Here is a 14,484-nt window from a genome sequence, read left to right as displayed (position 1 = left end):
GTTGATACAAGATCAATCAATTGGAAGAGGAATTTTACAAGATCAAGGAATTGTGAGAATTAGTTTTGAAGACCAAGGAGTTGGATGAGATATTTTTTTAGGACAACCTCCAAACATAAGAAATGTTGTATACGAAGTGTCAAGAACACAACAAGAGGAAAACATTGTGTAGATTAATTACACACTGTAACAAATGCAAAATGAGATTACATGTCTCAAGAGAAGCGATAATATTATTTCACAAAAAATGTCCCATGAAAGAAGAATGATGATTACCAAACCCTAGATAATGAACTGACAGAAGTCAAAGACTTGAAGAAAATAGACCAAAAGCATCTTGCATGCGAAATCCAAATGTAATTGTGTTAGGAGAAGATGATGTGTTTGAAGAAAGTTAAGAATATTTATATCCATTAATGTTGAAATATTTTAAGAGTCTCATATCTTAGAATCAATGAAATATGAAGAAAATATGCAGATTATTACTCATGATGACTTTTTTGAACTAGAAAATTCTAAAGAATACTAAGAAAATTTGGTTTAGACAAAAGCTCAAACAAGAAAACTCAAACTATATAATTAATTCGATGAAGGAAAAAATATTAATAATTCACCTAAATCAGCATTGCAACAAGGAACTCCATATTTGATAAAGGAACAAGATAACACAACAAAAAAATTTCCTTACAATATTGGATAAATTTAGGAAGCTACAAATCACTTTGTCTCTTCTTGACTACCTCAAAAAAGGGAGAACCTAATAAAATCTTAGAAAACATGGGTCCATCAAATTTAAGACTAGAAGTAGCTTTGGTTGGTAGTCATGAAAGACCCAATTAATTTCAACAAAGAGTAAGAGGAAAGGTTTATCCTTTTATATTCCTATTGAAAATCACAACTCTATTGTGCATAATTGCATGGTAGACAACAGAGCTACAAATAATATCATGCCTTTCAACAATAGGGTCCTTGGGGTTAGAATGCAATAAATATTGTGAAGTTAGAGAAAATATTTATGCTATTGATTCAAGAAAAATCCTTTCCTATGGTGAAATTAAAGATTTTTGTGCATGGATAAGATTGCCAACATATATAACCACAATATTCACTATAGTTTTTGTCAATCTGCTAGCTGCCTATGGAGTTGTTCTTGGTCATGATTGTTGTTCTAGGATTAGAGGATATATCCAAATGCAATTGTATTAGGAGAATACGATGTGTTTGAAGAAACTTAATAATATTTATATCCATTAATGGTTGAAATAATTTAAGAGCCTCATATCTTATAGTCAATGCAATATGAAGAAAATATGCAGATTCTTACTGTAGGTGACTTTGTTGAACTAGAAAATTCTAAAGAATACCAAGAAATTTTGGTTTAGAAAAAATCTCAAATAAGAAAATTCAAACAAGATAATAAGGTCGATAAAGGAAAAAATATTAATAATTCTCCTCAATCAACATCACAACAAGGCACTCCATATTTGATAAAGGAACAAGATAACACCAAAACATAAATACCTTATAATATTGGATGAATTTAGGAAGCTGCAAATCACTATGTCTCTTCTTGACTGCCTCAAAAAGGAAGAACCTATTAAAATCTTGTAGAACATGGGTCCATCAAATTTAAGAATATAAGTAGCTTTGGATGGTAGTCAAGAAATACCCAACTAATTTTGACAAAGAGTAAGAGGAAAGGTTTCTCCTTCCTAGAGTTTCCTTGCACAAATATCCTTATGCTTTTAGACTAGAGTTTCCTTGCACAAATAATAGGCAGAATATGAGGCACTAACTAAAGGGTTAATACCAACCATTCAAATTCATATTAAAGATTTAGTTATGAGAGGATATTTTGAATTGATCATAAATCAAATCAAGAAAAAGTATATTATAAACAAGAAATGATTGGAATGTTATGCTACAAGGGTTTGGGATATTCTTCAAAAATTTCAATCCTTTTGACATAATATTTGTTCCACTAGAAAAAAATCAAATGGATGACTCCTTGATAGTGGAATGATCCCTTTTCAATCTAGATGATCACATATCTCAAATTTCTTTTTGTGTAGAGAACATCTACTACCCATCAATACCTGGTATTGTGGATTAGTGGAAATTCTTTGAAAATGATGAGCATACCAAAGAATTCATGTATCATGCAAAACAAATGTTATCAAAATATCAAGATTCTAATTATCCCCAAGATGATGTGGACCATAAAAACACAATCCTCATCAAAGATGTAAAAATCCCCTCCCTACCAAAAAGATATATCAATTTTGATTCTTTATTTACAAGAAATTATTAATCACACAATGAGAATCTTAAAAAGGAATATTATTTAATAAAATTTCAAGAAACTCAAAAGATTAATATTGGTATATAAGAAAATCCAAAATATCTAAACTTGTAAACCAACTATGCCCAAAAATAAATTCAATAATACCTTGATTTATTCAATGAGTTTCAAAATGTCTTTGCATGGGCTTATTATGACTTGAAAGAATATGATATATCTGGTTTCCAGCAAATGATACCACTCAAAGAAGGTGGAAAACCTTTCAGGAAGAACACTAGATCCATAGATCCAAATTTGAAGCAACTAGTCAAAATCAGAGTTGAGAAGATGAAAAAGGCATGCATTATACTTCCAACAAATATTTTAAGTTGATTTCCAATGCTCTAATAGTAAAAAATTAGAATGATGTATTTAGATTTGTGTTTAGTTTTTAGATCTTAATAAAGTGTTCATGAAAGATAATTATCCACTACTAAATACATAATTTCTCGTCATTGAACAAGTTGTTGGTTTTGCTTTAATTTCAATACATGATGGGTCCACCAGGTAGAATTAGGCGTTAATTGCCAAATATGATCAATACAAGACCACTTTTGTAACACCATGAGGGACATTTTCATATGCTAGGATTCCCTTTGGATTAAAAAATGCTAGAGCTACATTAGAAGGACATATGGGTTATGCATTTAAAGAGATGATCAGTAAGTTCATGGAAGATTACCATGATGATCTTACTATCCATTCAAAATTAAGGAAATGACATATCATGCATTTGAGACAAGTTTTCCAACATTGTAGATTATATGGCATATCTCTTAATCGAAAGAACCATTTGTTTGCAGTATCAAAAGGAAATATTTTGGACCATATTGTGAGCAAAGAAGGAATAATATTGGATACAGATAGAGTTAAAACCATAAATAATTTGCAACCTCTAACTTCCCAAATGGGATTTTAATGATTGTGTTAGTTTGGTCTCAACCTATTCAGATCACCCATAAAATCATATCAGAGTAAGGGGCTCCTATATGGCATACGTTCAACAGATAACGTGAATATAATTGTGGCCTCTAATCATGGATTGATTCTGAAGCGGAAGAGTTGTTAGTTAAATTTTATTATTCATCGCTATTAACATATGGGAGGGATTTGTACGGAAGGCGTTTAGTTCCATGACAACCAATAGTGGAGTTTGCTGAGTTCAAAAGAGCATTAAAACAACATTGTTCCATTTGTTGAGGTCGTTGATGCATTAAGAACTGAACAGGAAACGGTCAAGAGAAAATTGGCGTTGATGAGTAACATCCTCAACAACGTCGCCATCTTTTGAAGGTGTCAAAAACACTGGTGGGCAGAAACGGTCAAGAGAAAATTGGCGTTGATGAGTAACATCCTCAACAACGTCGCCATCTTTTGAAGGCGTCAAAAACACTCGTGGGCAGAAGTCCGGTTGGGAAATCCTTCATTGTGCGTTCAAATCCTACTTAATTTTTGGTGATGTGCTAATTGATTGCCATGTAAAATGCGTTAAAATAATTTGGTTGTGCGTTCTTTTTTGGAGGTTGCGCATTGGAATCACTAATCACAATATTTGTGCATCTATTGAATATTGTGCATACACATTCGATGCAATGAAATTATATGTGATGTGGAATATAGTTAGTGCAACTTTGTGAGTTGTGATTGGTATGCATTGATATTAAATGCCCATGGAATTTAGTTGAGCATGTTAATTTTGCATTGAAATTATTATATGCATTGCCATGTCTCTCCATTTTTTAAATTACAGCATATGCATCGAATTTGTGTAGCAGCAATTAAAGGGTTGTAATTTGCAACGATAGTCCAACAAATTCTGTGCAATTTCTAGCCCAAGGTATTAATTATAAGATTAGAGAAAATGAATAGGATTGATAATGAAATATAGTTGTTGAATTCTTTAATGCATTCCACTATTTATGAGATGGAAAACATCAGCCAAGACATTCTCTTTGACATTCAGAGTTGTCGGCATAATGCACAAGAAAAGTTAGAATTTTTGCAATTCGAAACTCAATTTCAGCAAAATGAATTAAAACAGAAGAGTCATCATTCTGAACCTATTTTTGTTCATAACATTGAAACAAACTCCCACAAGCAGCAAGTTGATTCAGATCGAGTACCCAATGAAGCAACAAAATTGCATGCAAAAGTAGAAATTCAACCTGCACTTTCCAAGCCAATCATGAGACCTTGGGAAGATCTTGTACATAACAAGCACAAAACTGGTCTTGGAGATGAAAATAATGTGTCCTTTCACATTCCATATTACTCAAAGCCCATTCAGTTTAAGAGTGCTAGATTCCTTTATGACAGTACACCTTTAGATATTCCAGTGTCTGCTTCTGTTCCACAACAACAATAACAAAATGTTAAATTTCAACACTGTGATCAGCGTACTCATTCTTCACATAGATGCTTCAAAAACAAGCCTCCTACAAGAACAAAGATTCATCTTGGATGGATCTCTTCTTGGCAATGGGCTTCAAAAACCAAGAAGATATTTCGTTCATACAACATGATTTGTTATCGAATATTGAAAATTTTTGCATTCGAAATATCTTCATCTTCTCACCTTGTATTTGACAAGGGATGAAGTGATGGTCATCTACAAGTTTCAAAGCCACATCAAGTGAGCCTGAGCCACAACCTGCCATACTAGATTTCGAGTTGTAGCCAAAGATAGAGATTCCACCGAGCATGCCTTTAGTTGGTGGTCAGCCTTAAAACATCTATGCGGGGTTAAGACTTCCCTTCAAAGAATTGGGGACACTTCCTCCAGGCAAAATTTTAAGGATGGAGGTTTATCTTAAAGTTTGGAAACCTTGGCAAATCTTGGTAGTCCCTATTAAAATTTTTGATGATATTTTTGTAGAAATATTTAGATTTCCAATGATTTTATATTAGTCGATATAATATTTTGGTGATTTCTAAGGCAAAATAATGGTGTACTATAAAATTTGGGCAAATCATTTTAGAAAAAAATGGAAATTGGTAAAAAAAATTGGAAAAGGCATGGAATATTAACCCACCTGTGAATATTAGCCCCTAAAATTTTCCCTGACTTCTAGCAGAAGACTTCAGCTTCTTGGCAGTTTTAGAAGAGTTCCAAGAATTACATTAAGCATTCCAGAGTTGGTGGTCATCCTTAAACCACTGTAGGTTGTAGACCTCCCTTTTTCAGGTTGAAGGTCTCATTCTCCAAAGCATTTGAGACACTTCCTCTTGCAGAATATTTCAGCGTCTTGCTAGACTTGGAAGAGTTCTGGGAACTGCACTAAGCGTTCCAGTCTTGGTGGTCATTCTTAAACCACCCCCCTCATACCAACATTTTAGAGAGCACATTCAGCCTAGTGTTGTCATCCATATTTTTGCACATTTTCTATTACAACTCTCTTCTTGGACTCATACATACCCCTTCGGATTAAGGGGGGGGGGATGTTAGATACCTAATCCTCTATGGGTTGTTGTGGAATTGTGAACATCCACCGGAGTCCAAGAGACCACTCGGAATATGCATCCAAGGGTCACACCATGTACTATAACTGTATATCATGTCAATAATATATGCAATCTAATGCTTATCTTTCACATTCGATATTTACATTCCATGTTAGTTAAACAATAATAACAACGCATATTGACACGAGATATAAGTGGAAACCCATAATGGGATAAAACCACTATTTTGTTATTTTTTTATGCAAAAGCAAGCTCATACTCCCTTATTACATCTGATTTTCTGTAGGCTCCAATCTACCGGAGGCTGCTACCTCAATTTTCTGCAAGCTGCAACATGCAAGGAAAATCTGAATCCCATACATTTTTTGTAGGCTACAACCCACATGAGGCTCCTACCTAAACAGGTTCCCACTTGATATTTCTCAAGCCACTACTTGAAAGGAGACTACAATCCCCTGATGCAAACAAGAAACAACAATGTGTTGGTTTACGAGGTCATAAATTATGCATATCTCCATCTTCATTTATGCCTCATCTTCCCTTCAAATCTGCTTCACATCAGCTTCATATGTGCCAGGTAACTAATGCACAACACGTCAATCATCTCTCACACATTCTCCAATTGTTTAAACACTCCTACCTTTGAGAATCACATCTTTTATAAAGATTGTTTGTTGATTGTTTGTATCCCACATAATAATATGAAGTGAATAGGGTTGACTCTTTTCCTTCCACTCGTTCATTTCCAAACTCTTCATATTTTGAATATTAGAACACAAAAATAAATGCTCCACCCAATATTATTTTCATCCACATGTAATAATAAAATTCATCAAGATAATGCCAACATCCTGTAACATTATAGGAATAACATATGACTATATAATTGAGCATTCATTCCTCATGATCAATAACAAAATTTTCCATTAATGCATCACAATAATCTCTGCAACATTTTTTCCTTTTCTTTGGACTTGCATCCCAACATCTTCCTATCATTGTCTCAACATCCTTTTCTTTACTATTATGGAGTCTTTCTTTTGCTATTATGGAGTCTTGCCTTGCATCACAACAATTTTCTCCAACAAATCTGTTTTCAAAACAACTTTATACACAATCGCTTCACGACCTCAACTAAAATGAGGTTTTTCAACTCCCACTATTTGCAATGAACTGCAACAAAGAACCTTTCACCCACATATGTGAGTGGAAGACACGCTTCCCCTCCTTTGGATCTTAACCTTGGTAGTGGTAACAGTGGCATTGAGCTCTACATCGATAATTTGTTTCCCCTTGTCGTTCCCCTTGTAGGGTTCTGACTGAGATTCATAACATGCATTTGACTCTAAAGCTTTCATCTCGGCCACCAGTGACTACCTGGCACGACTCGTGCATGTTTGAGTTTTAATTTTAATAAAGACATTATAAAAGAGTTGGAGGATTCCAGTGTAATTTTGGTCTAAATTTTTATAAATATGCTCATCATTTTTACGTAATAAACTATACACATTTATTATAAAATCACACATATTTTTTATTAAATTATATTATTATTTATATTATAAAAATTATATATATAATTTTTATTAATATTTTCAAAACTACCTCGCACGACGTGCACGTTTGAGTATTAATTTTAGTGGGGACATTGTAAAAGGCTTAGAGAGTTCCAGTGTCCTTTCGGTCTAAATTATGTTTTACTTTGTTTTATTATCTTAATAAAATAAAATAAAAATGTAAATATACTTATCTGTATATTTACTTAATAAACTATACACATTTCTTATAAAATCATACATATTTTTTTATACAATTTTATTATTATTTATATTATAAAAATTATATATATAATTTTTATTAATATTTTCATATTTATTTAAATATAACATTTAAATTTATATAACACTTTTATAAAAGAATGTGATAAAAAAATCATTACCTTTAACGAATATTTTCTTAAAAATATTAATAGCCACACTATTTACCAAAATGTGTAACAGAGAAACTTTATTATAAAATATATTATAAACTCTTATTATAACCTTTCCAAAGACATTATAAATTCGTATTAAATCCTCCAAATATTTAACATCAACAAAAACATGTTCTCTTTGAGTTTCATAGAGAATTATATGTTGCCCCTTTTTGTTATTGGTAAGTGAAAATTTAAAAATTTATATAAATGTAAAAAAGAAATATGAATATTCAATTTAATATTAATTATTTGTTATTTCTTTTATAATTAAGAGAGTATTTGGAATTTTTTAATTTATTTTATTAAATTGGGTATTTCACATTTGCCACTAAAAATAAGAGACTATGGATAAGGAGAAAGATTTTTTATTAATTGTATAGACTTTTTACTTTCGTTTCACTGAGAGGCAAAGAGAAAGATTTATGATTAATTGTATGGACAAGCTAGAAAATTGTTTAGAGGAAGCAGGTTGTGTTGGCACGATCTTAGCTGGGATAGTTATCATCCTTCTTCTCTATGCTGATGATATTGTTCTTCTCGCAAGGTGCCCGTCTGATCTTGATAAGCAACTTAGACTTCTTAAGGATTTCTGCTTTACCATGGGTATGACTGTTAACACTGACAAAACAAAAGTTATGATTATCAAATCCAAGAAGGACACTTACGCTAATTTTATGTATGACAATAGTAACTTGGAGGAAGTGTCTTTTTACAAGTACCTAGGAATTAATATTCATCACAAGCTCAATTGGAACTATAGCATTGAGAAAAGGATTAATGGGGGCTGGAAAGATTATTTTGGTCTTGAAAATAATTGTAAGACGACAAACCTCGTAATGTGGGATAGAAAGAAGTTCCTTTTTGAAACTTTAGTTACTCCTGTTATCTTATATGGATATTGGGTTTGGGGTTACAACATCTCTAGAGAATCTTGGAGAAAAATTGAGCAAATCCATAAGTGTTTTATAACGTATAACCTCAAAACTAAAAGAAATACACCCTATCCTATTCTCCTTATAGAAGTGGGTCTTTCCCCTATCGAGAGCCTAGCTATGACTAGGCTTCTGTTGTACAAGCACAAACTCAATAACATAGGAGACCATAGACTTCCTAAGCTAGCTTTAAATTCCATCCAAAACCACCTAAGGCTCAAAGGAGGTTGGTATAAAGACATGAGGGCCTGGTTAAACCATTTGGATATCAATGAGAATGTTGCATTGCAAAACATTAATAACATTAAAAATATTGTTACTTCTAAGTTCAAAGAAAAAATGTGGCATGATAAAGATTTAGCAGCTAAAAGAAAATTAAGATACTATAAGGAGGTCATCATCCCCACCCTAGAAGATCAAAAGTATCTCTCTATTTTAGCTAGCTCGAAGAAGAAAATTAATATAGCCAAGATTAGAACGAACTCTCATGAGCTCCATAGTGAAACAGGTCATTGGGCAGTTCCTAAAACACCATGGATGGAAAGGTTCTGCCATCTCTGTGAGAATATGAACATCGAGGATGAAAATCACTTCCTCTTATAGTGCCCCACGTACAACCACATTAGATCTCAATTTCATGATCTTTGTTGCAATATTGACCTTCCTAGCCTCTTACGATGTCAAAATTATAGTGTGCTCCGGAGGCTTCTCTCCAAGATTTTTGAGCATAGGAATAAAATCTTAAATCAAATTAAATAATTCGTTTCTTAGGTCCGATAGACCAAAGTTTGGTCTCAGTGGATGTCAACCATCATCATCATTCTTGTTTCAATCATATAATTAGGATTTAGTTTTAATTCGATAAAGAAAATGTTTTTTTTTCTTTTGTATATAGAGATTTACTTGTGGATACAATATTGTTTTGTATAAGTAATTATGTCAATAGAAATATTTATTTGGAAAATAGATAGAGAGGTGGAGGATCACAGTCGATCTAATAACCACTTCCCATTTTAATCTAGACCTTATAATTCCATACAATATTAGCCTTTATTCTCCTACTTCACTACCACTACCTCTCTAGTACCACCTCTTCATCACCTCCTACCATCATCCCTATAGTCTCCTACCTACTGCCACCACTCCACCTTCTCCCACTTTTGTAATAATGATTTCACATTGCCAACCCACTACTATCACTAATCAATACCAACAATTATGACTTAAGAAGACATGTTAATCATTAGGTTGATCTCATGTTGATAAAATATCATTTTCTCAACTCTTAACATAATTCCTCTACTACCCATTTTTTGTATCGTGTTCCAATGGCTTGTGCTTCATCTTGTAAGTGGGCTTCTTCAATTCTCTCTTTTTCAATCCATATCTTCTTGTCAAAGTAATGAACCTTATTTGTTTGCTTGCATTACTCATATATTTATAAACATATTTTTTAGTCATCATAGTTTAAAGGGTTTTTATTTATCTTTCAACTTTGTTCCAAGATTCTTTAGAGAGATGTGAACCCTAAGCATGGAAACTACAAAGAATCACCATTTGCTAGAACAACCCCAGAAACTTATTATTTGTACCAATATTTAAAGAGCAACTTCTTAATTTTGAATTAGATGGTTGAATTTTTTCTTTAAAAAAAAAGAGGGCATTCATGCCCCCTATTACACATGTGTCCACACTAGTGATCCAACTAATAACACTTAGTAGAAAAGAAATGTCTCTAATTTGTCACTATTGAATTTAATGGTGATATTGTATTAAAATGTACCTATTACCATTACCTTTCTTTGTTTATTCTGGTTAAGTGTAAAATTTATTCAAGGCATCAAGATTTCTTTGGAATGTATTTTTGTGTTTTGCCATTCACAACACATTATTTAAATAAGTATTTCTCTTCTCTCACCCTTGATGATTTAATCTTCTAAATCATCTATACATAAAATTTATTCAAGGCATCTAGATTTATTTGGAAAGTATTTTTTTGTTTTGCAATTAACACCACATTATTTAAATATGTATTTCTCTTCTCCTAACCTTGGTGATTTAATCTTTTAAATCATCTATACGTAAATCTAATAATATTAGATAAAGAGACATCCTAGTTTCACCATGATGATATACCAATGGTATTGATTGAACGCTTGTACCAAAAACAAGTGGATGAAGGATCTATAAGATTATTTTCTTTAGTCCATTTAGTTATTTTGTTTACTAAAATTTTGGCTAATGATTTCGCAAAAAAATCATTTACCATAATGTTCTATAATTTTCCATGATTATTTAAATCAATACAGTTATGAATATGCAACATATAATTTAAAATATTATCTTTCTTGATTTCCTATAATCATGAAAAAAGTACATGCAAGGTAGACATTCTCCTCATTTAACAATTTCAACTAGAAAATACAAACCTTTATTCTCTCTTATAATCATGAGAAAAGTGCATGCAAATGTAAAAGTAGAAATCCTCCTCATTTAACAATTTCAACTATAAAATACAAACCTTTATTCCCTCTTATAATCATGAGAAAAGTGCATGCAAATATAAAGGTAGACATCCTCCTCATTTAACAATTTCAACTATAAAATACAAACCTTTATTCCCATAGATAATATGGGATTTGTCTTACCAATAGTTAAACTCAGGAGAACATTTGATAATGTATATAAGGAACGTCTATTTTTACATGGCTCTCTTCGTACCTTTATCGTGTTGTTTGGTATTTATTTTTAGTTTTATAATATTTTTCAAATGATGAAATGTAATTGTAATTCAATATTATTTTTTTTGAAAAATCTCATTGACTAACTTGATTTTTTAAACTTATAATTTATATTTATGTCATGGTTATTTTATTCAATGAACTTTGACATATTACATGTTAGTGGTATTTAAATAATAACTTTAATTGACTATATATTGGAAAATATCTACAAAAGCCACATATTTTAACCCCCTACTAATGCAAACCTAATACACCTTTCCAATTTAAAAAAACCTACTTTCATTAGATATTCTAGGTATCCATTTTCTCGTTAACATTTTTTTATACCTTTTTATGTTTTTTCATTAAGTTTGACCTCTATTTTTTATACCTGTCAATATAAAAACCTTTTACCCCTTATATATCTCCAATGTTTTATGTCATTTTTTTCCTCAATATAAATCCCCAATATGAATGCACGTGGTATGGTAATGCTTCCCAGTGAACACTATGATTTATATTTGAAAAAAAAAAAAATGTTGACAATTTAATTTTTCACTCAATAATATATAAAGTTGAACTTTTAATTTAAATATTTTAACACAAATAAATATAAAAATAAAGAACAAGAGTTTGCATCATATATATTATAAATTCAATTGAAATTATATATATAATTAACATTCTTTAAGTTCCATGTCCATAAACAAAAATATGTGACCAGGCTACAACTTAAAACTTTAAATTACATGATTATTGTCGTCGATGATTTTCTCAAAAGAATTGTGTAACGATTTATTCAGTCCAACGCTTCGGATAGAACTGTTTAATGATTTATTCAGTCCAACGTTTCGGATCCATCATCAAGAACCAAATCCAATTATTCTTATTCTATTAAACATACTGATTAGGCTTTCATTAAGCTGTCCTGTATATTTTTTCATTAAAAATTTGCAGCAAGGAGGCCATCTACTACTCATACACCAGAAACGTGAATGCTTTTGCTGCTACTCTTGAAGAAGAACGTGCTCTTTCTCTCGCAAGTGAATTACTCACCTCATTTTAACTCTTTCACACTAAATGAATGTGAAGCTCGTAGATACATAGAATTTTCGATATTTTTTCTTACAGAATTTGGTGTCGCTATTATTGGGTGTTGTTATTCAGAACACCCTATCTGTGAGTAAGAAGTCTACACACTGATAAGAAATGCAGAAGACAGAAGTTTGGACAAACACACTGGAGCTCACAGGTGCAGATCACCAGGACCTCCCTTCAGCAAATGCATTCGCTTCATGTTATTCATTAATCATCAGAAATTAAATAGATACATAGACATAAAACAGATTCATAATTAATAGGAATTGAATGTCAAATAAAGAGCAAATCATAACTACTAACCTATTCTCCATTAATTTCTAACATCCCCCCTTAATGGAGAAAGGGATTTTTAAACACACCTAAAGTATCCCTAAACAAATCAAACTACAGTCTTCCTAGTGGCTTAGTGAATTGTAGTTCAAATGTTCTTGGACACCTAAGGAGATTGAGATAGCGAATCGAAGGATTCATGGCGATTGTTCTCCTCTTATTTCTTCAATCATCTTCACAACATGACTCATCTTCTGGCGTTGCTCAGGGGGCATGGACACACAGACCATTGCGATCTGCCATGTTTTTCAATTCAACAGTCCAATTGTAATTCAGATTCCTGTCACTGAGAATGGTTGCTACAATCAAAGCACCGTGAATAGGGGGCCTTGAGTACATTGGGCGAATAACCAATTTCAACTGACTTTCAACTCTAGTTGCCACTGTTGCACTCCTGCAAACAATACTAAGAGCACCCGCACGCTCCCCATACAGCCCCATATTCTTTGCATAACTCTGAGCAATAAAACATTCACCACCATCTCCTAAAAACAAACGAACAGAGTATGCATCTGCATCAAGGCTTCCACTGGCAAATCCCTGATAAGCACTGTCGAAAAATGGCAGCAGACCTTTTGATCTTACTAATTGCCGAATTCCTACCCATTGGTCTTGTGTAGGATCTACACCAGTGGGATTATGTGCACATGCATGAAGGAGCACTATAGCTCCAGGTGGAGCTGCTTGTAAATCTTCAAGCATACCTTGGTAATCAAGCCCACGTGTTCTGGGATCATAATAGCGATATGTCTTCACACTCAATCCTCCAAGAGTAAAGATCTTGGGATGATTGCCCCATGTGGGTACTGGTATATAAATGATGCGTTGGCTATAATGCTTTGCCAGAAACTCAGCTCCAACCCTGAGTGAACCTGTTCCAGACAAGCATTGTGCAGTGGCAACCCTTTTCTCCGCAATAGCAGGACTTCCATCACCAAGTATCAGCTTTGCACTTAGTTTGTTGAACTGCGCAAGACCAGTTATGGGCAAATACTCCTTATATAGAGATCTGTCTTGAATTAAGAGCTCCTCTGCTTGTCTGACAACATTTAGGACGAGAGGTTTTCCTTCCTTAGTTCGATACGCCCCAACACCCAAATTTAATTTCACAGGGCTCGGATCTTTGTTATAGGCAACTGTCACCCCAAGAATCGGATCCTCTGGAGCCTGTTCCAAATGTTGGAATGCAGAGACTGCAGAACCCGCAGTTGGCTGAAAACTAAGATCCCCATCTCTATCTGACTGCCCCTCCATTGAAGTTGCACCTAATTGCCTCACTAGCGATTCAATTCTCCGACCTGCAACACTTAAAAGAATCGGATCCTCTGTTTTGTAACACTCGTCTGTCCCACCATCGACCTCAATAGGGGTGTCCACAGGTTTGGCCTTAACAACATCATCGACCGGCTTAATGTCCACAAAGGCAGACTCATTTCCGTCTTCACATATAGAAGAAACTTCTGGGGTATTTATTTCTTGAGCCAACTTGTAGAGTCCGTCTTCATTTGTAGACTTATTTGACGTCATCAAGGCTTGCTGAGGCGTACTTTTCACATTCAACTTGTAGAGTCCTCCTATGCGAATACCTGTAGCAATGGGCTTCATCTGATCCAACAAATC

The 14,484-nt window shown here is 33.1% G+C and overlaps 1 pseudogene; it reads right to left on the bottom strand.

The window, feature by feature from the left end:
• Positions 1-13,068: 13,068 nt before the first annotated feature.
• Positions 13,069-14,192, bottom strand: LOC149173626 (aspartate aminotransferase 3, chloroplastic pseudogene; annotated as a pseudogene).
• Between the last annotated feature and the right edge of the window lie 292 nt (positions 14,193-14,484).

The sequence above is a fragment of the Pinus tabuliformis genome, chromosome 4_2, assembly GCF_031772625.1.
Source record: "Pinus tabuliformis cultivar Carrire ecotype Pingquan chromosome 4_2, CPIR1, whole genome shotgun sequence".
In the NCBI taxonomy this organism is placed as follows: domain Eukaryota; kingdom Viridiplantae; phylum Streptophyta; class Pinopsida; order Pinales; family Pinaceae; genus Pinus; species Pinus tabuliformis.
The sequence above is the reverse complement of the archived record's forward strand: the minus strand, read 5'-3'. Positions and strand labels throughout refer to the sequence as shown.